At 51.8% G+C, this 24879-nt stretch overlaps 1 protein-coding gene across 1 annotated transcript in view; it reads right to left on the bottom strand.

Annotated features, from left to right (window-relative positions):
- The window catches only part of XXYLT1 (xyloside xylosyltransferase 1), a 242156-nt gene that overhangs the window by 65138 nt on the left and 152139 nt on the right, over positions 1 to 24879 (bottom strand). The gene's annotated exons all lie outside the window — the stretch shown is intronic.

Here is a 24879-nt window from a genome sequence, read left to right as displayed (position 1 = left end):
AATTCCAGGGTAGAATGTTGGCCGCGGGAAAACTCCAGGGTAGAATGTTGGCCGCGGGAAAATTTCCAGGGTAGAATGTTGGCCGCGGGAAAATTTCCAGGGTAGAATGTTGGCCGCGGGAAAATTTCCAGGGTAGAATGTTGGCCGCGTGAAAATTCCAGGATAGAATGTTGGCCGCGTGAAAATTCCACGGTAGAATGTTGGATGCGGGAAAATTTCCAGGGTAGAATGTTGGCCGCTGGAAAATTCCAGGGTAGAATGTTGGCCGCTGGAAAATTCCAGGGTAGAATGTTGGCCACGGGAAAATTTCCAGGGTAGAATGTTGGCCGCTGGAAAATTCCAGGGTAGAATGTTGTCCGCGGGAAAATTCCAGGGTAGAATGTTGGCCGCGGGAAAACTACCGGGTAGAATGTTGGCCGCGGGAAAACTCCCGAATAGAATGTTGGCCGCGGGAAAACTCCCGGGTAGAATGTTGGCCGCGGGCAACATTCTACCCTGGAAAATTCCAGGGTAGAATGTTGGCCGCTGGAAAATTTCCAGGGTAGAATGTTGGCCGCTGGAAAATTCCAGGGTAGAATGTTGGCCGCGGGAAACCTCCAGGGTAGAATGTTGGCCGCGGGAAAACTCCAGGGTAGAATGTTGGCCGCGGGAAAACTCCAGGGTAGAATGTTGGCCGCGGGAAAACTCCAGGGTAGAATGTTGGCCGCGGGCAACATTCTACCCTGGAAAATTCCAGGGTAGAATGTTGGCCGCTGGAAAATTCCAGGGTAGAATGTTGGCCGCGGGAAAACTCCAGGGTAGAATGTTGGCCGCGGGAAAACTCCAGGGTAGAATGTTGGCCGCGGGAAAACTCCAGGGTAGAATGTTGGCCGCGGGAAAATTTCCAGGGTAGAATGTTGGCCGCGGGAAAATTTCCAGGGTAGAATGTTGGCCGCGTGAAAATTCCAGGGTAGAATGTTGGCCGCGTGAAAATTCCAGGGTAGAAAGTTGGCCACGTGAAAATTCCACGGTAGAATGTTGGATGCGGGAAAATTTCCAGGGTAGAATGTTGGCCGCTGGAAAATTCCAGGGTAGAATGTTGGCCACGGGAAAATTTCCAGGGTAGAATGTTGGCCGCTGGAAAATTCCAGGGTAGAATGTTGGCCGCAGCAAAACTCCAGGGTAGAATGTTGGCCACGGGAAACCTCCAGGGTAGAATGTTGGCCGCGGGAAACCTCCAGGGTAGAATGTTGGCCGCGGGAAACCTCCAGGGTAGAATGTTGGCCGCGGGAAACCTCCAGCGTAGAATGTTGGCCGCGGGAAAACTCCCGGGTAGAATGTTGGCCGCGGGAAAACTCCCGGGTAGAATGTTGGCCGCGGGAAACCTCCAGGGTAGAATGTTGGCCGCGGGAAACCTCCAGGGTAGAATGTTGGCCGCGGGAAAACTCCAGGGTAGAATGTTGGCCGCGGGCAACATTCTACCCTGGAAAATTCCAGGGTAGAATGTTGGCCGCGTGAAAATTCCAGGGTAGAATGTTGGCCGCGTGAAAATTCCACGGTAGAATGTTGGATGCGGGAAAATTTCCAGGGTAGAATGTTGGCCGCTGGAAAATTCCAGGGTAGAATGTTGGCCGCTGGAAAATTCCAGGGTAGAATGTTGGCCGCTGGAAAATTCCAGGGTAGAATGTTGGCCGCTGGAAAATTCCAGGGTAGAATGTTGGCCGCAGCAAAACTCCAGGGTAGAATGTTGGCCGCGGGAAACCTCCAGGGTAGAATGTTGGCCGCGGGAAACCTCCAGGGTAGAATGTTGGCCGCGGGAAACCTCCAGGGTAGAATGTTGGCCGCGGGAAACCTCCAGGGTAGAATGTTGGCCGCGGGAAAACTCCCGGGTAGAATGTTGGCCGCGGGAAAACTCCCGGGTAGAATGTTGGCCGCGGGCAACATTCTACCCTGGAAAATTCCAGGGTAGAATGTTGGCCGCTGGAAAATTTCCAGGGTAGAATGTTGGCCGCTGGAAAATTCCAGGGTAGAATGATGGCCGCGGGAAAACTCCCGGGTAGAATGTTGGCCGTGGGGAAAACTCCCGGGTAGAATGTTGGCCGCGGGAAAACTCCCGGGTAGAATGTTGGCCGCGGGAAAACTCCCGGGTAGAATGTTGGCCGCGGGAAACCTCCAGGGTAGAATGTTGGCCGCGGGAAACCTCCAGGGTAGAATGTTGGCCGCGGGAAACCTCCAGGGTAGAATGTTGGCCGCGGGAAACCTCCAGGGTAGAATGTTGGCCGCGGGAAAACTCCAGGGTAGAATGTTGGCCGCGGGAAAACTCCAGGGTAGAATGTTGGCCGCGGGAAAACTCCAGGGTAGAATGTTGGCCGCGGGCAACATTCTACCCTGGAAAATTCCAGGGTAGAATGTTGGCCGCTGGAAAATTTCCAGGGTAGAATGTTGGCCACTGGAAAATTCCAGGGTAGAATGTTGGCCGCGGGAAAACTCCAGGGTAGAATGTTGGCCGCGGGAAAATTCCAGGGTAGAATGTTGGCCGCGGGAAAATTTCCAGGGTAGAATGTTGGCCGCGGGAAAATTTCCAGGGTAGAATGTTGGCCGCAAGAAAATTTCCAGGATAGAATGTTGGCCGCGTGAAAATTCCAGGGTAGAATGTTGGCCGCGTGAAAATTCCACGGTAGAATGTTGGCCGCGGGAAAATTTCCAGGGTAGAATGTTGGCCGCTGGAAAATTCCAGGGTAGAATGTTGGCCGCTGGAAAATTCCAGGGTAGAATGTTGGCCGCTGGAAAATTCCAGGGTAGAATGTTGGCCGCGGGAAAATTTCCAGGGTAGAATGTTGGCCGCGGGAAAACTTCAGGGTAGAATGTTGGCCGCGGGAAAACTCCCGGGTAGAATGTTGGCCGCGGGAAAACTCCAGGGTAGAATGTTGGCCGCGGGCAAACTCCAGGGTAGAATGTTGGCCGCGGGCAAACTCCAGGGTAGAATGTTGGCCGCGGGCAAACTCCAGGGTAGAATGTTGGCCGCGGGCAACATTCTACCCTGGAAAATTCCAGGGTAGAATGTTGGCCGCTGGAAAATTTCCAGGGTAGAATGTTGGCCGCTGGAAAATTTCCAGGGTAGAATGTTGGCCGCTGGAAAATTCCAGGGTAGAATGTTGGCCGCGGGAAAACTCCAGGGTAGAATGTTGGCCGCGGGAAAATTTCCAGGGTAGAATGTTGGCCGCGGGAAAATTTCCAGGGTAGAATGTTGGCCGCGAGAAAATTTCCAGGGTAGAATGTTGGCCGCGTGAAAATTCCAGGGTAGAATGTTGGCCGCGTGAAAATTCCACGGTAGAATGTTGGCCGCGGGAAAATTTCCAGGGTAGAATGTTGGCCGCTGGAAAATTCCAGGGTAGAATGTTGGCCGCTGGAAAATTCCAGGGTAGAATGTTGGCCGCTGGAAAATTCCAGGGTAGAATGTTGGCCGCGGGAAAATTTCCAGGGTAGAATGTTGGCCGCGGGAAAACTTCAGGGTAGAATGTTGGCCGCGGGAAAACTCCAGGGTAGAATGTTGGCCGCGGGAAAACTCCAGGGTAGAATGTTGGCCGCGGGCAAACTCCAGGGTAGAATGTTGGCCGCGGGCAACATTCTACCCTGGAAAATTCCATGGTAGAATGTTGGCCGCTGGAAAATTTCCAGGGTAGAATGTTGGCCGCTGGAAAATTCCAGAGTAGAATGTTGGCCGCGGGAAAACTCCAGGGTAGAATGTTGGCCGCGGGAAAATTCCAGGGTAGAATGTTGGCCGCGGGAAAATTTCCAGGGTAGAATGTTGGCCGCGAGAAAATTTCCAGGGTAGAATGTTGGCCGCGTGAAAATTCCAGGGTAGAATGTTGGCCGCTGGAAAATTCCAGGGTAGAATGTTGGCCGCTGGAAAACTCCAGGGTAGAAAGTTGGCCGCGGCCAACATTCTACCCTGGAAAATTCCAGGGTAGAATGTTGGCCGCGGGAAAACTTCTAGGGTAGAATGTTGGCCGCGGGAAAACTCCAGGGTTGAATGTTGGCCGCGGGAAACCTCCAGGGTAGAATGTTGGCCGCGGGAAACCTCCAGGGTAGAATGTTGGCCGCGAGAACTCCCGGGTAGAATGTTGGCCGCGGGAAAACTCCCGGGTAGAATGTTGGCCGCGGGAAAACTCCAGGGTAGAATGTTGGCCGCGGGAAACCTCCAGGGTAGAATGTTGGCCGCGGGAAAACTCCAGGGTAGAATGTTGGCCGCGGGAAAACTCCAGGGTAGAATGTTGGCCGCGGGCAACATTCTACCCTGGAAAATTTCAGGGTAGAATGTTGGCCGCTGGAAAATTTCCAGGGTAGAATGTTGGCCGCTGGAAAATTTCAGGGTAGAATGTTGGCCGCGGGAAAACTCCAGGGTAGAATGTTGGCCGCGGGCAAACTCCAGGGTAGAATGTTGGCCGCGGGAAACCTCCCGGGTAGAATGTTGGCCGCGGGAAAACTCCCGGGTAGAATGTTGGCCGCGGGAAAACTCCCGGGTAGAATGTTGGCCGCGGGAAAACTCCCGGGTAGAATGTTGGCCGCGGGAAAACTCCCGGGTAGAATGTTGGCCGCGGGAAAACTCCCGGGTAGAATGTTGGCCGCGGGAAAACTCCAGGGTAGAATGTTGGCCGCGGGAAAACTCCAGGGTAGAATGTTGGCCGCGGGAAAACTCCAGGGTAGAATGTTGGCCGCGGGAAAACTCCAGGGTAGAATGTTGGCCGCGGGAAACCTCCAGGGTAGAATGTTGGCCGCGGGAAACCTCCAGGGTAGAATGTTGGCCGCGGGAAACCTCCAGGGTAGAATGTTGGCCGCGGTAAAAACTCCCGGGTAGAATGTTGGCCGCGGGAAAACTCCCGGGTAGAATGTTGGCCGCGGGAAAACTCCCGGGTAGAATGTTGGCCGCGGGAAACCTCCAGGGTAGAATGTTGGCCGCGGGAAACCTCCAGGGTAGAATGTTGGCCGCGGGAAAACTCCAGGGTAGAATGTTGGCCGCGGGAAAACTCCAGGGTAGAATGTTGGCCGCGGGCAACATTCTACCCTGGAAAATTCCAGGGTAGAATGTTGGCCGCGTGAAAATTCCAGGGTAGAATGTTGGCCGCGTGAAAATTCCACGGTAGAATGTTGGATGCGGGAAAATTTCCAGGGTAGAATGTTGGCCGCTGGAAAATTCCAGGGTAGAATGTTGGCCGCGGGAAAATTCCAGGGTAGAATGTTGGCCGCGGGAAAATTTCCAGGGTAGAATGTTGGCCGCTGGAAAATTCCAGGGTAGAATGTTGGCCGCTGGAAAATTCCAGGGTAGAATGTTGGCCGCAGCAAAACTCCAGGGTAGAATGTTGGCCGCGGGAAACCTCCAGGGTAAAATGTTGGCCGCGGGAAACCTCCAGGGTAGAATGTTGGCCGCGGGAAACCTCCCGGGTAGAATGTTGGCCGCGGGAAAACTCCCGGGTAGAATGTTGGCCGCGGGAAACCTCCAGGGTAGAATGTTGGCCGCGGGAAACCTCCAGGGTAGAATGTTGGCCGCGGGAAAACTCCAGGGTAGAATGTTGGCCGCGGGAAAACTCCAGGGTAGAATGTTGGCCGCGGGCAACATTCTACCCTGGAAAATTCCAGGGTAGAATGTTGGCCGCTGGAAAATTTCCAGGGTAGAATGTTGGCCGCTGGAAAATTCCAGGGTAGAATGTTGGCCGCGGGGAAAACTCCCGGGTAGAATGTTGGCCGCGGGAAAACTCCCGGGTAGAATGTTGGCCGCGGGAAAACTCCCGGGTAGAATGTTGGCCGCGGGAAAACTCCCGGGTAGAATGTTGGCCGCGGGAAAACTCCCGGGTAGAATGTTGGCCGCGGGAAAACTCCCGGGTAGAATGTTGGCCGCGGGAAAACTCCCGGGTAGAATGTTGGCCGCGGGAAACCTCCCGGGTAGAATGTTGGCCGCGGGAAACCTCCCGGGTAGAATGTTGGCCGCGGGAAACCTCCCGGGTAGAATGTTGGCCGCGGGAAACCTCCCGGGTAGAATGTTGGCCGCGGGAAACCTCCCGGGTAGAATGTTGGCCGCGGGAAACCTCCCGGGTAGAATGTTGGCCGCGGGAAACCTCCAGGGTAGAATGTTGGCCGCGGGAAACGTCCAGGGTAGAATGTTGGCCGCGGGAAAACTCCAGGGTAGAATGTTGGCCGCGGGAAAACTCCAGGGTAGAATGTTGGCCGCGGGCAACATTCTACCCTGGAAAATTCCAGGGTAGAATGTTGGCCGCTGGAAAATTTCCAGGGTAGAATGTTGGCCGCTGGAAAATTCCAGGGTAGAATGTTGGCCGCGGGAAAACTCCAGGGTAGAATGTTGGCCGCGGGCAAACTCCAGGGTAGAATGTTGGACGCGGGCAACATTCTACCCTGGAAAATTCCAGGGTAGAATGTTGGCCGCTGGAAAATTCCAGGGTAGAATGTTGGCCGCGGGAAAACTCCAGGGTAGAATGTTGGCCGCGGGAAAATTTCCAGGGTAGAATGTTGGCCGCGGGAAAATTTCCAGGGTAGAATGTTGGCCGCGGGAAAATTTCCAGGGTAGAATGTTGGCCGCGTGAAAATTCCAGGATAGAATGTTGGCCGCGTGAAAATTCCACGGTAGAATGTTGGATGCGGGAAAATTTCCAGGGTAGAATGTTGGCCGCTGGAAAATTCCAGGGTAGAATGTTGGCCGCTGGAAAATTCCAGGGTAGAATGTTGGCCACGGGAAAATTTCCAGGGTAGAATGTTGGCCGCTGGAAAATTCCAGGGTAGAATGTTGTCCGCGGGAAAATTCCAGGGTAGAATGTTGGCCGCGGGAAAACTACCGGGTAGAATGTTGGCCGCGGGAAAACTCCCGAATAGAATGTTGGCCGCGGGAAAACTCCCGGGTAGAATGTTGGCCGCGGGCAACATTCTACCCTGGAGAATTCCAGGGTAGAATGTTGGCCGCTGGAAAATTTCAAGGGTAGAATGTTGGCCGCTGGAAAATTCCAGGGTAGAATGTTGGCCGCGGGAAACCTCCAGGGTAGAATGTTGGCCGCGGGAAAACTCCAGGGTAGAATGTTGGCCGCGGGAAAACTCCAGGGTAGAATGTTGGCCGCGGGAAAACTCCAGGGTAGAATGTTGGCCGCGGGCAACATTCTACCCTGGAAAATTCCAGGGTAGAATGTTGGCCGCTGGAAAATTCCAGGGTAGAATGTTGGCCGCGGGAAAACTCCAGGGTAGAATGTTGGCCGCGGGAAAACTCCAGGGTAGAATGTTGGCCGCGGGAAAACTCCAGGGTAGAATGTTGGCCGCGGGAAAATTTCCAGGGTAGAATGTTGGCCGCGGGAAAATTTCCAGGGTAGAATGTTGGCCGCGTGAAAATTCCAGGGTAGAATGTTGGCCGCGTGAAAATTCCAGGGTAGAAAGTTGGCCACGTGAAAATTCCACGGTAGAATGTTGGATGCGGGAAAATTTCCAGGGTAGAATGTTGGCCACGGGAAAATTTCCAGGGTAGAATGTTGGCCGCTGGAAAATTCCAGGGTAGAATGTTGGCCGCAGCAAAACTCCAGGGTAGAATGTTGGCCACGGGAAACCTCCAGGGTAGAATGTTGGCCGCGGGAAACCTCCAGGGTAGAATGTTGGCCGCGGGAAACCTCCAGGGTAGAATGTTGGCCGCGGGAAACCTCCAGCGTAGAATGTTGGCCGCGGGAAAACTCCCGGGTAGAATGTTGGCCGCGGGAAAACTCCCGGGTAGAATGTTGGCCGCGGGAAACCTCCAGGGTAGAATGTTGGCCGCGGGAAACCTCCAGGGTAGAATGTTGGCCGCGGGAAAACTCCAGGGTAGAATGTTGGCCGCGGGCAACATTCTACCCTGGAAAATTCCAGGGTAGAATGTTGGCCGCGTGAAAATTCCAGGGTAGAATGTTGGCCGCGTGAAAATTCCACGGTAGAATGTTGGATGCGGGAAAATTTCCAGGGTAGAATGTTGGCCGCTGGAAAATTCCAGGGTAGAATGTTGGCCGCTGGAAAATTCCAGGGTAGAATGTTGGCCGCTGGAAAATTCCAGGGTAGAATGTTGGCCGCTGGAAAATTCCAGGGTAGAATGTTGGCCGCAGCAAAACTCCAGGGTAGAATGTTGGCCGCGGGAAACCTCCAGGGTAGAATGTTGGCCGCGGGAAACCTCCAGGGTAGAATGTTGGCCGCGGGAAACCTCCAGGGTAGAATGTTGGCCGCGGGAAACCTCCAGGGTAGAATGTTGGCCGCGGGAAAACTCCCGGGTAGAATGTTGGCCGCGGGAAAACTCCCGGGTAGAATGTTGGCCGCGGGCAACATTCTACCCTGGAAAATTCCAGGGTAGAATGTTGGCCGCTGGAAAATTTCCAGGGTAGAATGTTGGCCGCTGGAAAATTCCAGGGTAGAATGATGGCCGCGGGAAAACTCCCGGGTAGAATGTTGGCCGTGGGGAAAACTCCCGGGTAGAATGTTGGCCGCGGGAAAACTCCCGGGTAGAATGTTGGCCGCGGGAAAACTCCCGGGTAGAATGTTGGCCGCGGGAAACCTCCAGGGTAGAATGTTGGCCGCGGGAAACCTCCAGGGTAGAATGTTGGCCGCGGGAAACCTCCAGGGTAGAATGTTGGCCGCGGGAAACCTCCAGGGTAGAATGTTGGCCGCGGGAAAACTCCAGGGTAGAATGTTGGCCGCGGGAAAACTCCAGGGTAGAATGTTGGCCGCGGGAAAACTCCAGGGTAGAATGTTGGCCGCGGGCAACATTCTACCCTGGAAAATTCCAGGGTAGAATGTTGGCCGCTGGAAAATTTCCAGGGTAGAATGTTGGCCACTGGAAAATTCCAGGGTAGAATGTTGGCCGCGGGAAAACTCCAGGGTAGAATGTTGGCCGCGGGAAAATTCCAGGGTAGAATGTTGGCCGCGGGAAAATTTCCAGGGTAGAATGTTGGCCGCGGGAAAATTTCCAGGGTAGAATGTTGGCCGCAAGAAAATTTCCAGGATAGAATGTTGGCCGCGTGAAAATTCCAGGGTAGAATGTTGGCCGCGTGAAAATTCCACGGTAGAATGTTGGCCGCGGGAAAATTTCCAGGGTAGAATGTTGGCCGCTGGAAAATTCCAGGGTAGAATGTTGGCCGCTGGAAAATTCCAGGGTAGAATGTTGGCCGCTGGAAAATTCCAGGGTAGAATGTTGGCCGCGGGAAAATTTCCAGGGTAGAATGTTGGCCGCGGGAAAACTTCAGGGTAGAATGTTGGCCGCGGGAAAACTCCCGGGTAGAATGTTGGCCGCGGGAAAACTCCAGGGTAGAATGTTGGCCGCGGGCAAACTCCAGGGTAGAATGTTGGCCGCGGGCAAACTCCAGGGTAGAATGTTGGCCGCGGGCAAACTCCAGGGTAGAATGTTGGCCGCGGGCAACATTCTACCCTGGAAAATTCCAGGGTAGAATGTTGGCCGCTGGAAAATTTCCAGGGTAGAATGTTGGCCGCTGGAAAATTTCCAGGGTAGAATGTTGGCCGCTGGAAAATTCCAGGGTAGAATGTTGGCCGCGGGAAAACTCCAGGGTAGAATGTTGGCCGCGGGAAAATTTCCAGGGTAGAATGTTGGCCGCGGGAAAATTTCCAGGGTAGAATGTTGGCCGCGAGAAAATTTCCAGGGTAGAATGTTGGCCGCGTGAAAATTCCAGGGTAGAATGTTGGCCGCGTGAAAATTCCACGGTAGAATGTTGGCCGCGGGAAAATTTCCAGGGTAGAATGTTGGCCGCTGGAAAATTCCAGGGTAGAATGTTGGCCGCTGGAAAATTCCAGGGTAGAATGTTGGCCGCTGGAAAATTCCAGGGTAGAATGTTGGCCGCGGGAAAATTTCCAGGGTAGAATGTTGGCCGCGGGAAAACTTCAGGGTAGAATGTTGGCCGCGGGAAAACTCCAGGGTAGAATGTTGGCCGCGGGAAAACTCCAGGGTAGAATGTTGGCCGCGGGCAAACTCCAGGGTAGAATGTTGGCCGCGGGCAACATTCTACCCTGGAAAATTCCATGGTAGAATGTTGGCCGCTGGAAAATTTCCAGGGTAGAATGTTGGCCGCTGGAAAATTCCAGAGTAGAATGTTGGCCGCGGGAAAACTCCAGGGTAGAATGTTGGCCGCGGGAAAATTCCAGGGTAGAATGTTGGCCGCGGGAAAATTTCCAGGGTAGAATGTTGGCCGCGAGAAAATTTCCAGGGTAGAATGTTGGCCGCGTGAAAATTCCAGGGTAGAATGTTGGCCGCTGGAAAATTCCAGGGTAGAATGTTGGCCGCTGGAAAACTCCAGGGTAGAAAGTTGGCCGCGGCCAACATTCTACCCTGGAAAATTCCAGGGTAGAATGTTGGCCGCGGGAAAACTTCTAGGGTAGAATGTTGGCCGCGGGAAAACTCCAGGGTTGAATGTTGGCCGCGGGAAACCTCCAGGGTAGAATGTTGGCCGCGGGAAACCTCCAGGGTAGAATGTTGGCCGCGAGAACTCCCGGGTAGAATGTTGGCCGCGGGAAAACTCCCGGGTAGAATGTTGGCCGCGGGAAAACTCCAGGGTAGAATGTTGGCCGCGGGAAACCTCCAGGGTAGAATGTTGGCCGCGGGAAAACTCCAGGGTAGAATGTTGGCCGCGGGAAAACTCCAGGGTAGAATGTTGGCCGCGGGCAACATTCTACCCTGGAAAATTTCAGGGTAGAATGTTGGCCGCTGGAAAATTTCCAGGGTAGAATGTTGGCCGCTGGAAAATTTCAGGGTAGAATGTTGGCCGCGGGAAAACTCCAGGGTAGAATGTTGGCCGCGGGCAAACTCCAGGGTAGAATGTTGGCCGCGGGAAACCTCCCGGGTAGAATGTTGGCCGCGGGAAAACTCCCGGGTAGAATGTTGGCCGCGGGAAAACTCCCGGGTAGAATGTTGGCCGCGGGAAAACTCCCGGGTAGAATGTTGGCCGCGGGAAAACTCCCGGGTAGAATGTTGGCCGCGGGAAAACTCCCGGGTAGAATGTTGGCCGCGGGAAAACTCCCGGGTAGAATGTTGGCCGCGGGAAAACTCCCGGGTAGAATGTTGGCCGCGGGAAAACTCCCGGGTAGAATGTTGGCCGCGGGAAAACTCCAGGGTAGAATGTTGGCCGCGGGAAAACTCCAGGGTAGAATGTTGGCCGCGGGAAAACTCCAGGGTAGAATGTTGGCCGCGGGAAAACTCCAGGGTAGAATGTTGGCCGCGGGAAAACTCCAGGGTAGAATGTTGGCCGCGGGAAAACTCCAGGGTAGAATGTTGGCCGCGGGCAACATTCTACCCTGGAAAATTCCTGGGTAGAATGTTGGCCGCTGGAAAACTCCAGGGTAGAATGTTGGCCGCGAAAAAACTCCAGGGTAGAATGTTGGCCGCGGGAAAACTCCAGGGTAGAATGTTGGCCGCGGGAAAACTCCAGGGTAGAATGTTGGCCGCGGGAAAACTCCAGGGTAGAATGTTGGCCGCGGGAAACCTCCAGGGTAGAATGTTGGCCGCGGGAAACCTCCAGGGTAGAATGTTGGCCGCGGGAAACCTCCAGGGTAGAATGTTGGCCGCGGGAAACCTCCAGGGTAGAATGTTGGCCGCGGGAAACCTCCATGGTAGAATGTTGGCCGCGGGAAAACTCCAGGGTAGAATGTTGGCCGCGGGAAAACTCCAGGGTAGAATGTTGGCCGCTGGAAAACTCCAGGGTAGAATGTTGGCCGCGAAAAAACACCAGGGTAGAATGTTGGCCGCGGGAAAACTCCAGGGTAGAATGTTGGCCGCGGGAAAACTCCAGGGTAGAATGTTGGCCGCGGGAAAACTCCAGGGTAGAATGTTGGCCGCGGGAAAACTCCAGGGTAGAATGTTGGCCGCGGGAAAACTCCAGGGTAGAATGTTGGCCGCGGGAAAACTCCAGGGTAGAATGTTGGCCGCGGGAAAACTCCAGGGTAGAATGTTGGCCGCGGGAAAACTCCAGGGTAGAATGTTGGCCGCGGGAAAACTCCAGGGTAGAATGTTGGCCGCGGGAAAACTCCAGGGTAGAATGTTGGCCGCGGGAAAACTCCCGGGTAGAATGTTGGCCGCGGGAAAACTCCCGGGTAGAATGTTGGCCGCGGGAAAACTCCAGGGAACAATGTTGGCCGCGGGAAAACTCCAGGGTAGAATGTTGGCCGCGGGAAAACTCCAGGGTAGAATGTTGGCCGCGGGAAACCTCCAGGGTAGAATGTTGGCCGCGGGAAACCTCCAGGGTAGAATGTTGGCCGCGGGAAACCTCCAGGGTAGAATGTTGGCCGCGGGAAACCTCCAGGGTAGAATGTTGGCCGCGGGAAACCTCCAGGGTAGAATGTTGGCCGCGGGAAAACTCCAGGGTAGAATGTTGGCCGCGGGAAAACTCCAGGGTACAATGTTGGCCGCTGGAAAACTCCAGGGTAGAATGTTGGCCGCGAAAAAACACCAGGGTAGAATGTTGGCCGCGGGAAAACTCCAGGGTAGAATGTTGGCCGCGGGAAAACTCCAGGGTAGAATGTTGGCCGCGGGAAAACTCCAGGGTAGAATGTTGGCCGCGGGAAAACTCCAGGGTAGAATGTTGGCCGCGGGAAAACTCCAGGGTAGAATGTTGGCCGCGGGAAAACTCCAGGGTAGAATGTTGGCCGCGGGAAAACTCCAGGGTAGAATGTTGGCCGCGGGAAAACTCCAGGGTAGAATGTTGGCCGCGGGAAAACTCCAGGGTAGAATGTTGGCCGCGGGAAAACTCCAGGGTAGAATGTTGGCCGCGGGAAAACTCCAGGGTAGAATGTTGGCCGCGGGAAAACTCCAGGGTAGAATGTTGGCCGCGGGAAAATTTCAGGGTAGAATGTTGGCCGCGGGCAACATTCTACCCTGGAAAATTCCAGGGTAGAATGTTGGCCGCTGGAAAATTCCAGGGTAGAATGTTGGCCGCGGGAAAATTTCCAGGGTAGAATGTTGTCCGCGGGAAAACTCCAGGGTAGAATGTTGGCCGCGGGAAAACTCCCGGGTAGAATGTTGGCCGCGGGAAAACTCCAGGGTAGAATGTTGGCCGCGGGAAAACTCCAGGGTAGAATGTTGGCCGCGGGAAAACTCCAGGGTAGAATGTTGGCCGCGGGAAAACTCCAGGGTAGAATGTTGGCCGCGGGAAAATTTCAGGGTAGAATGTTGGCCGCGGGCAACATTCTACCCTGGAAAATTCCAGGGTAGAATGTTGGCCGCTGGAAAATTCCAGGGTAGAATGTTGGCCGCGGGAAAATTTCCGGGGTAGAATGTTGGCCGCGGGAAAACTCCCGGGTAGAATGTTGGCCGCGGGAAGTAGAATGTTGGCCGCGGGAAAACTCCCGGGTAGAATGTTGGCCGCGGGAAAACTCCCGGGTAGAATGTTGGCCGCGGGAAAACTCCCGGGTAGAATGTTGGCCGCGGGAAAACTCCCGGGTAGAATGTTGGCCGCGGGAAAACTCCCGGGTAGAATGTTGGCCGCGGGAAAACTCCAGGGTAGAATGTTGGCCGCGGGAAAACTCCAGGGTAGAATGTTGGCCGCGGGAAAACTCCAGGGTAGAATGTTGGCCGCGGGAAAACTCCAGGGTAGAATGTTGGCCGCGGGAAAACTCCAGGGTAGAATGTTGGCCGCGGGAAAATTCCAGGGTAGAATGTTGGCTGCGGCCATCATTCTACCCTGGAAAATTCCAGGGTAGAATGTTGGCCGAGGGAAAATTTCCAGGGTAGAATGTTGGCCGCGGGAAAATTCCAGGGTAGAATGTTGGCCGCGTGAAAATTCCAGGGTAGAATGTTGGCCGCGGGAAAATTTCCAGGGTAGAATGTTGGCCGCTGGAAAATTCCAGGGTAGAATGTTGGCCGCGGGAAAATTCCAGGGTAGAATGTTGGCTGCGGGAAAACTCCAGGGTAGAATGTTGGCCGCGGGAAAACTCCAGGGTAGAATGTTGGCCGCGGGAAAACTCCAGGGTAGAATGTTGGCCGCGGGAAAACTCCAGGGTAGAATGTTGGCCGCGGGAAAACTCCAGGGTAGAATGTTGGCCGCGGGAAAACTCCAGGGTAGAATGTTGGCCGCGGGAAAATTTCAGGGTAGAATGTTGGCCGCGGGCAACATTCTACCCTGGAAAATTCCAGGGTAGAATGTTGGCCGCTGGAAAATTCAAGGGTAGAATGTTGGCCGCTGGAAAATTCCAGGGTAGAATGTTGGCCGCGGGAAAATTTCCAGGGTAGAATGTTGGCCGCGGGAAAATTTCCAGGGTAGAATGTTGGCCGCGGGAAAACTCCCGGGTAGAATGTTGGCCGCGGGAAAACTCCAGGGTAGAATGTTGGCCGCGGGAAAACTCCAGGGTAGAATGTTGGCCGCGGGAAAACTCCAGGGTAGAATGTTGGCCGCGGGAAAACTCCAGGGTAGAATGTTGGCCGCGGGAAAACTCCAGGGTAGAATGTTGGCCGCGGGAAAACTCCAGGGTAGAATGTTGGCCGCGGGAAAATTTCAGGGTAGAATGTTGGCCGCGGGCAACATTCTACCCTGGAAAATTCCAGGGTAGAATGTTGGCCGCTGGAAAATTCCAGGGTAGAATGTTGGCCGCGGGAAAACTCCAGGGTAGAATGTTGGCCGCGGGAAAACTCCAGGGTAGAATGTTGGCCGCGGGAAAACTCCAGGGTAGAATGTTGGCCGCGGGAAAACTCCAGGGTAGAATGTTGGCCGCGGGAAAACTCCAGGGTAGAATGTTGGCCGCGGGAAAACTCCAGGGTAGAATGTTGGCCGCGGGAAAACTCCAGGGTAGAATGTTGGCCGCGGGAAAACTCCAGGGTAGAATGTTGGCCGCGGGAAAACTCCAGGGTAGAATGTTGGCCGCGGGAAAACTCCAGGGTAGAATTTTGGCCGCGGGAAAACTCCAGGGTAGAATGTTGGCCGCGGGCAACATTCTACCCTGGAAAATTCCAGGGTAGAATGTTGGCCGCGGGAAAATTTCCGGGGTAGAATGTTGGCCGCGGGAAAACTCCCGGGTAGAATGTTGGCCGCGGGAAAACTCCCGGGTAGAATGTTGGCCGCGGGAAAACTCCCGGGTAGAATGTTGGCCGCGGGAAAACTCCCGGGTAGAATGTTGGCCGCGGGAAAACTCCCGGGTAGAATGTTGGCCGCGGGAAAACTCCAGGGTAGAATGTTGGCCGCGGGAAAACTCCAGGGTAGAATGTTGGCCGCGGGAAAACTCCCGGGTAGAATGTTGGCCGCGGGAAAACTCCAGGGTAGAATGTTGGCCGCGGGAAAACTCCAGGGTAGAATGTTGGCCGCGGGAAAACTCCAGGGTAGAATGTTGGCCGCGGGAAAACTCCAGGGTAGAATGTTGGCCGCGGGAAAATTTCAGGGTAGAATGTTGGCCGCGGGCAACATTCTACCCTGGAAAATTCCAGGGTAGAATGTTGGCCGCTGGAAAATTCCAGGGTAGAATGTTGGCCGCGGGAAAATTCCAGGGTAGAATGTTGGCCGCGGGAAAATTTCCAGGGTAGAATGTTGGCCGCGGGAAAACTCCAGGGTAGAATGTTGGCCGCGGGAAAACTCCAGGGTAGAATGTTGGCCGCGGGAAAACTCCAGGGTAGAATGTTGGCCGCGGGAAAACTCCAGGGTAGAATGTTGGCCGCGGGAAAACTCCAGGGTAGAATGTTGGCCGCGGGAAAACTCCAGGGTAGAATGTTGGCCGCGGGCAACATTCTACCCTGGAAAATTCCAGGGTAGAATGTTGGCCGCTGAAAAATTCCAGGGTAGAATGTTGTCCGCGGGAAAATTTCCGGGGTAGAATGTTGGCCGCGGGAAAACTCCCGGGTAGAATGTTGGCCGCGGGAAAACTCCCGGGTAGAATGTTGGCCGCGGGAAAACTCCCGGGTAGAATGTTGGCCGCGGGAAAACTCCCGGGTAGAATGTTGGCCGCGGGAAAACTCCCGGGTAGAATGTTGGCCGCGGGAAAACTCCCGGGTAGAATGTTGGCCGCGGGAAAACTCCCGGATAGAATGTTGGCCGCGGGAAAACTCCAGGGTAGAATGTTGGCCGCGGGAAAACTCCAGGGTAGAATGTTGGCCGCGGGAAAACTCCAGGGTAGAATGTTGGCCGCGGGAAAACTCCAGGGTAGAATGTTGGCCGCGGGAAAACTCCAGGGTAGAATGTTGGCCGCGGGAAAACTCCAGGGTAGAATGTTGGCCGCGGGAAAATTCCAGGGTAGAATGTTGGCTGCGGCCATCATTCTACCCTGGAAAATTCCAGGGTAGAATGTTGGCCGAGGGAAAATTTCCAGGGTAGAATGTTGGCCGCGGGAAAATTCCAGGGTAGAATGTTGGCCGCGTGAAAATTCCAGGGTAGAATGTTGGCCGCGGGAAAATTTCCAGGGTAGAATGTTGGCCGCTGGAAAATTCCAGGGTAGAATGTTGGCCGCGGGAAAATTCCAGGGTAGAATGTTGGCCGCGGGAAAACTCCAGGGTAGAATGTTGGCCGCGGGAAAACTCCAGGGTAGAATGTTGGCCGCGGGAAAACTCCAGGGTAGAATGTTGGCCGCGGGAAAACTCCAGGGTAGAATGTTGGCCGCGGGAAAACTCCAGGGTAGAATGTTGGCCGCGGGAAAACTCCAGGGTAGAATGTTGGCCGCGGGAAAACTCCAGGGTAGAATGTTGGCCGCGGGAAAATTTCAGGGTAGAATGTTGGCCGCGGGCAACATTCTACCCTGGAAAATTCCAGGGTAGAATGTTGGCCGCTGGAAAATTCCAGGGTAGAATGTTGGCCGCGGGAAAATTTCCAGGGTAGAATGTTGGCCGCGGGAAAACTCCCGGGTAGAATGTTGGCCGCGGGAAAACTCCAGGGTAGAATGTTGGCCGCGGGAAAACTCCAGGGTAGAATGTTGGCCGCGGGAAAACTCCAGGGTAGAATGTTGGCCGCGGGAAAACTCCAGGGTAGAATGTTGGCCGCGGGAAAACTCCAGGGTAGAATGTTGGCCGCGGGAAAATTTCAGGGTAGAATGTTGGCCGCGGGCAACATTCTACCCTGGAAAATTCCAGGGTAGAATGTTGGCCGCTGGAAAATTCCAGGGTAGAATGTTGGCCGCGGGAAAACTCCAGGGTAGAATGTTGGCCGCGGGAAAACTCCAGGGTAGAATGTTGGCCGCGGGAAAACTCCAGGGTAGAATGTTGGCCGCGGGAAAACTCCAGGGTAGAATGTTGGCCGCGGGAAAACTCCAGGGTAGAATGTTGGCCGCGGGAAAACTCCAGGGTAGAATGTTGGCCGCGGGAAAACTCCAGGGTAGAATGTTGGCCGCGGGAAAACTCCAGGGTAGAATGTTGGCCGCGGGAAAACTCCAGGGTAGAATGTTGGCCGCGGGAAAACTCCAGGGTAGAATTTTGGCCGCGGGAAAACTCCAGGGTAGAATGTTGGCCGCGGGCAACATTCTACCCTGGAAAATTCCAGGGTAGAATGTTGGCCGCTGGAAAATTCCAGGGTAGAATGTTGGCCGCGGGAAAATTTCCGGGGTAGAATGTTGGCCGCGGGAAAACTCCCGGGTAGAATGTTGGCCGCGGGAAAACTCCCGGGTAGAATGTTGGCCGCGGGAAAACTCCCGGGTAGAATGTTGGCCGCGGGAAAACTCCCGGGTAGAATGTTGGCCGCGGGAAAACTCCCGGGTAGAATGTTGGCCGCGGGAAAACTCCCGGGTAGAATGTTGGCCGCGGGAAAACTCCCGGGTAGAATGTTGGCCGCGGGAAAACTCCAGGGTAGAATGTTGGCCGCGGGAAAATTTCCAGGGTAGAATATGTTGGCCGCTGGAAAATTCCAGGGTAGACTGTTGGCCGCGGGAAAATTTCCAGGGTAGAATGTTGGCCGCGGGAAAATTTCCAGGGTAGAATGTTGGCCGCGGGAAAATTTCCAGGGTAGAATGTTGGCCGCGGGAAAATTTCCAGGGTAGAATGTTGGCCGCGGGAAAATTTCCAGGGTAGAATGTTGGCCGCGGGAAAACTCCAGGGTAGAATGTTGGCCGCGGGAAAACTCCAGGGTAGAATGTTGGCCGCGGGAAAACTCCAGGGTAGAATGTTGGCCGCGGGAAAACTCCAGGGTAGAATGTTGGCCGCGGGAAAACTCCAGGGTAGAATGTTGGCCGCGGGAAAACTCCAGGGTAGAATGTTGGCCGCGGGAAAACTCCAGGGTAGAATGTTGGCCGCGGGAAAATTCCAGGGTAGAATGTTGGCCGCGGGAAAATTCCAGGGTAGAATGTTGGCTGCGGCCATCATTCTACCCTGGAAAATTCCAGGGTAGAATGTTGGCCGAGGGAAAATTTCCAGGGTAGAATGTTGGCCGCGGGAAAATTCCAGGGTAGAATGTTGGCCGCGTGAAAATTCCAGGGTAGAATGTTGGCCGCGGGAAAATTTCCAGGGTAGAATGTTGGCCGCTGGAAAATTCCAGGGTAGAATGTTGGCCGCGGGAAAATTCCAGGGTAGAATGTTGGCCGCGGGAAAATTTCCAGGGTAGAATGTTGGCCGCTGGAAAATTCCAGGGTAGAATGTTGGCCGCGGGAAAATTTCCAGGGTAGAATGTTGGCCGCTGGAAAATTCCAGGGTAGAATGTTGGCCGCAGCAAAACTCCAGGGTAGAATGTTGGCCGCGGGAAAACTCCCGGGTAGAATGTTGGCCGCGGGAAAACTCCCGGGTAGAATGTTGGCCGCGGGAAAACTCCCGGGTAGAATGTTGGCCGCGGGAAAACTCCTGGGTAGAATGTTGGCCGCGGGAAAACTCCTGGGTAGAATGTTGGCCGCGGGAAAACTTCCGGGTAGAATGTTGGCCGCGGGAAAACTTCCGGGTAGAATGTTGGCCGCGGGAAAACTTCCGGGTAGAATGTTGGCCACGGGTAAACTCCCGGGTAGAATGTTGGCCGCGGGAAAACCCCAGGGTAGAATGTTGGCCGCGGGAAAACTCCCGGGTAGAATGTTGGCCGCGGGAAAACTCCCGGGTAGAATGTTGGCCGCGGGAAAACTCCCGGGTAGAATGTTGGCCGCGGGAGAATTCCAGGGTAGAATGTTGGCCGCGGGAGAATTCTTCCACTGCACTATAATAAGAAACTGTAACTAATAAAAATTTAGCGAATTGCTCTGAACCTTGCAAACATTCCCCATTATACTTAGTAATGAAAATTAGATGACTAATATTTGTGCAAATGTTTGACACTATTTTTATCCAGCTTTGGAAACTGCTAATTTCAAGGTCCCCTTAATGTTTGGAACCACCTCCCTTTGAGTTCCCTCAAAAACATATCTAGAACGTATCTAGATTTGATGCGGTTTTGAAGGCAGATGGTGTTCAAATCAAATATTCATTTGATTTAGATTCCTCTTCCTTTCATTCCCTTTGCATTTTAATTGCTTTCAACAATAGAAGTGTTAATAGTTTATCTTTATCAATGTTACTTTGCAGCATTTTTTCCCCACCTGCCTAGAAAATTTGTACAGCATATACAGATACATACATCATGAGATGTTAAACCAACAAATTGAATTGTAAACAGATGTCAAACGGTTTTCACAATGCAAAAAAAAAACTTCAATACACTTTCTTTCAAACTTGAATGAGCAAGTCTGATCTATAGGGGGATTCTACACAAATAGAATATCTATCTGCTCAAACTTCCTTACGCAGAAACATGGAGACAGACCACCATGTATACCAGAAATGTAACAATCTTAAATCAAAAACATACTAAAAATACTATTAGACTAACTGGGACAGTTACAGCATGTACAAAATAAACACAGGTTAGCAATACCTAATACACTTCAACTCTTGCATCAAGTTCTCACCATGCAAGAATCTGCTCCAGTTGATGAAAGCCTATAAAAGAAGTTGACAGCCTGACTTCTTGGAAAGTTATGCTAACATAATTTAGTTTCCAACTCAGGGGAAGCCATGACAACTAGTGTATAGTGGTATTATAACTTTGCCAGCCTGGGTCTATATCTCATTGTAAAGATTAAGTAATTTGTTACATACTATACATACATTCCATTTCCGATTTGTTTTTTATGATGGAAATAACATTTTGCATGACTAGAAACTTCTATATGGGTGCCGGACGTGGTCCAGACGGTCGGGATCCGACAGTCATTTACCCGACGTCGGGATCCAGACAGTCAAAACGCAGACAGACAGGTGCCCACAACCCCCATAGAGGTAGAATAGAATAGGTGGCGAGCCTAGCGAGCCACCATGCCCGCAGCATGGTGAGCCCGCAAGGGGCTTTGTTTTGCTCACCATGCTCTCTGAATCCGGGCAGTTGGGATCCCGACATCGGGCTAATGACTATCGGGATCCCGACTGTCGGAACCCTATACCACACCCCTTCTATATGAATTCAAGTTTCAGGTTGTCTAGAAAAAGGCTGTGAAAATGATTAAAGATTTTTGAAGAAATTTCAAGGATGGGGTGTCTATGTAAAGATTAGAGTGTCAATTGTCAACACCAGACTTTCGATGGCCAAAATGTTAACAATTATTTTGTCTGGTTACTGAGGGAGAGGGATCAAAAGGGAAAAAAAATAATACTACTACTATCTAGGTCCAAGGTAGGGCCTCATCTAGAATAGAAAAGTATTAGAACAAAAGAATTCCAGAGCCGAATGTTGGCTGCGGGAGAATTTCAGAGCCGAATGTTGGCTGCGGGAGAATTTCAGAGCCGAATGTTGGCCGCGGGAGAATTCCAGAGCCGAATGTTGGCCGCTGGAGAATTATAGAGCCGAATGTTGGCCGCGGGAGAATTCCAGAGCCTAATGTTGGCCGCGGGAGAATTCAAGAGCCGAATGTTGGCCGCGGGAGAATTCAACAATTGAATGTTGGCAGTGGGAGAATTCAACAATTGAATGTTGGCTGTTACATTCTATTGTGGAATTCTTCCACTGCACTATATAAGAAACTGTAAATAAAAAAAAAAATTGCTAATTGCTCTGAACCTTGCAAACATTCCCCATTATACTTAGTAATGAAAATTAGATGACTAATATTTGTGCAAATGTTTGACACTATTTTTATCGAGCTTTGGAAACTGCTAATTTCAAGGTCACTTTCTCTTTAAAATTCTATTTTTTTCCAGCTTTATATAAAATTGACCTTTATTCAATTACCCCCATAGGATTTGATTCTATTATAATGTAGACCGCACACTTCCGTTACAACAAAGGAGACAATACAATCTAATGTCACTGAAACAATGGGTTTTTAGACTCTTAGTTGATAAACTATAAGCGACTACTATCTGTAGAGAATGAGTGTATTATTTTATGCATTGAGAGAGATAGAGATCATTTCGGAATGATGATTGTTAGAAGAAGATAATACCAGCCAGCCACTGTGGTGTATACTTCTTTAGACCGAAGAGAGTTTCTGAAAGTCAGGCCTATGCTGTAGTCTACTATATTACTATATTGTGCTGTTCTGGATAATAAGCACATTCTTTTATTAAATAGAATGTCTCAACAACTAATGGGGTGTACACACGTACCGATGAGCACTGTGAGCGATGCTATATCCAGACATTGGCAATGAGCATGTTAACCCCTGACATCAAGCATGAAACCTATAGCAACGAGCATGCAGGTAAGCAGAACTTATGTGGCATAATATGTAATTACGGTATGTGCTATTATATGTAATGAGCATTACTATGTTTGGTATGATGTGTAATGGACATAGCAGTGTGAGGTATATGTAATGGGCATTATGGAGTGTGTAAATTTTTGGGACTGGAATACGGCAATTAGGTCGACACCAAAGGGTCGACAGGCAGCAAGGCTGACATGGGGTTAGGTCGCTTGGGTTTAGGTCGACATGGGTCTTGGTCGACATGACATTAAGTCGATATGACATTAGGTCGACAGTCAAAAGGTCGACATGGGGTTTTTCACTGGTTTTTGAGCCAACATGTGCCAACAGGTGGTATTTCATGCCCTACCATCCACTAGGGAAATGGTGGGAGAATACAATAGTATGCCAAGCATAGTGAGGCACCGTGTCCGAAGCAATGCAAGTGATGCGAGGGGATGTGGTGCACTTCAAACTGTGTCCATGTCGACTGTGTCGACATTTGGGTAAAAAAAAAAGAGTGAAAAAACCCATGTCGACCTTTTGATTGTCGACCTAACGCTTGTGTTGACCTAACATCAGGTCAACCTAGTGGTGTCGACCCAATGCTTGTCGACCTAGTTGGTGTAGACTAAGCGATCCACACCCTTGGGACTTATGTCCTTATTAGTTTACCTAGCTCCTACATTTTCATCCTGGCTCCTAGTTAAAGAAAATTGTCGAGCCCTGCCCTGACCTCAGCAATTAACTAAATTTTTCCAGCGTGTTGGATATTAATCGCCAGGAAGATAGGGAACAATATCGCTATTTCCCTACACATGGAGCAATTCAAGGGCATTTTCTAAACAATCTATTGAGACTGCTTAGAAAATGCCTGGGGATCGCTACGTGTGTAGGTCCCATTAGCCTTTTTAATCTCAGGGCCACACTCGGATGTTCGTGTGTTCAGGCATCCAAACACAGGAATGTCCGAACAGACAAACGGCTAATGCTGGCCACACGTCAGACCAACTTCACTCCAAACAGCCAACTAGTTGCTTGGATGGAATAAAAATATGGTACTGGGCGGGAGCAAAGGACAATCCGAAATGTGCTCACAAACCCATGAAAATGGACAAAAACATTCAGTCAAATTGTTTAAATCAAACAGGTTCAACTACAGTGCCATGTCTGAGTTTTTGTCCTTTTCCAGATATTGGGAGCAAATTTCAAAGTATTAAATATTACATTTGCTCCCATCCAGTACCATGGTTGGAGGAAAGTTGGTCTGATGTGTGGTAAGCATAAGCACCCTAGTCGCGCCCCCCCTCCCCCCCAAGCGGCCGCAAATAGCCGAAGTCGGTAGTAGCAGCGCCAGGGGAGCAGGGGCTGCTGCAGAAGGCAGCGGCTGCCCCTTCAGTGGTGAGTATTTCTGGGGTAGGACACATCTGTCCTGGCAGGTCTGTCTTGCCCCAGGAAAACCCCCCACTCAGGGTGTTAAGGGTCTGCTTAAGGGAGTCTGTTTATTGTGTTAAATTCAGTGCCGTAGAGAGGGGGGCTTTTACTTTTTTTCCTGGGCCTGATGGAGGGGCCTGGGATCCGCACCTTTCTCCCCGCTGCAGAAACTGGACAGTGATGAGCAGAGGCAACCGCAGCAGCACAGCCTCTCTCCCTTGCTCAGCAGCCCGCATCCCCTTCCATTGACCTTTTTTTTTTTTTTTTTTACAGGAACTGGCGTCGCTTTCAGCTGACCTGGTTGTATTCAGAATATCATAAGCTTTCAAATGTCATATCACAATGCATGAAAATCAACATATATAGCATGGTCCCCTTTGACAGCACCCTTAAAGGTAGTGTGAAAAGTTTGAAGAGGATTAGTTAAAGCATTCAAGAGTTATTGTGGAACATCCATACACACACACAAACATCAATCAATTCTACTTATGTAGATATTTCATGCCGTGTGTTAAAGGTATGTATTGGGGAGAAAAGGAAAATTTACAACAAAGATAGCACAATTTAAAAAAAAACCACTACTGAAGAGCACAAGCCTGTGCTGATATAAAGGAAATGGGGCCTTAAAATGTATTGCTACAAGGACTGACTCTGGTACATACAGCCTACCTCCCCAATATTTTGGGACATTCCCACGTCCCTCCCACCGCCGGCAGTGTCCCGCGGCGGGGGGGGGGGGCAGTTGGAAGTCCCCCCCCTGTGGTCCGTGAATAGACTCTGTGCGCATGCGCACAGCGTCTATTCTTGCAGGCAGGGGGACTGGGGGCTGGCCAGCAGCTTATAGAGCTCATAGTCCCCGCGAGGGGACGGTATTCTGTGTCCCCTCGCGGGGTTCGCTACGCTCGCCACGTTTCGGGCTCGGTGGCTCGCCACGCTTCAGGCTCGGTGGCTCGCTACGCTCGCCACAGGTTTATATCCAACTCCATGCCCACTTGGATAGTAGGGGTATGAAAAGGACCCCTTTTTCCCATTGAATTCCATGTTAAAATGGACTCAGTCCATTTTAACATTGAATCCTATGGAAAAATCGGGTCATCGCATCGCATCCGATTTGGTCGCATGCGATGCGATATCGCATCTGATTGTATGCCTTAAATTAAGGCATACAATCAAAAAATCGGGCGCCCAGATACTACATAAGTACCAAAAAAGCCTATTTAACGGCATCCTTTTTTGAACATAATCGAAGTCTCCCTTAATAAAGTATATGCAATGGATTGAAATGTATTATGGTAAACAAGGGGAGTTTAAGTAAGAGGCTGGATTATAAGGAGCAATCCCTTACATCAGGCATGTACAAAGTATGGCTCTCCAGATGTTGTGAAACTCTACATCCCAGCATGCCTTGCCATAGTTTTAGCATTCCCTAATAGCAAAACTGTTGCAAGGCATGATGGGACTTGTAGTTTTACCACAGCTGGAGGGCCATAGTTTTGACATGCCTGCCTTACATGAAGGCTCCAGACATGGACATAGTACTGTATGACCGTTTATGGTTATTAATCTGTACTATGAAATTTTTAAGAATTATACATTTCCTTTGCAATTTGGACAACAATTCACTGGACCTATAACTGTGAGCAAATTTGCAACATGTCCAAGGATGACCTGGCAGATATCACAGTGTCTGTTCTCATGTATGAAGATTTTACATCAGAGCAAGTCAAGGGGCAAAATACTGCCAAGGTTGTCTGTCACAGGAACTGGAAAGCTGTTTTCAGCAAGTCACAATGTTTCTCAACTCTATTTCCACATTATCTTTATTACAGTTGACAATGCTGTCCAAAAATAATATTAAATATT

Source organism: Crinia signifera, chromosome 3 (assembly GCF_055691185.1).
Source record: "Crinia signifera chromosome 3, ASM5569118v1, whole genome shotgun sequence".
Lineage (NCBI taxonomy): Eukaryota > Metazoa > Chordata > Amphibia > Anura > Myobatrachidae > Crinia > Crinia signifera.
The sequence above is the reverse complement of the archived record's forward strand: the minus strand, read 5'-3'. Positions and strand labels throughout refer to the sequence as shown.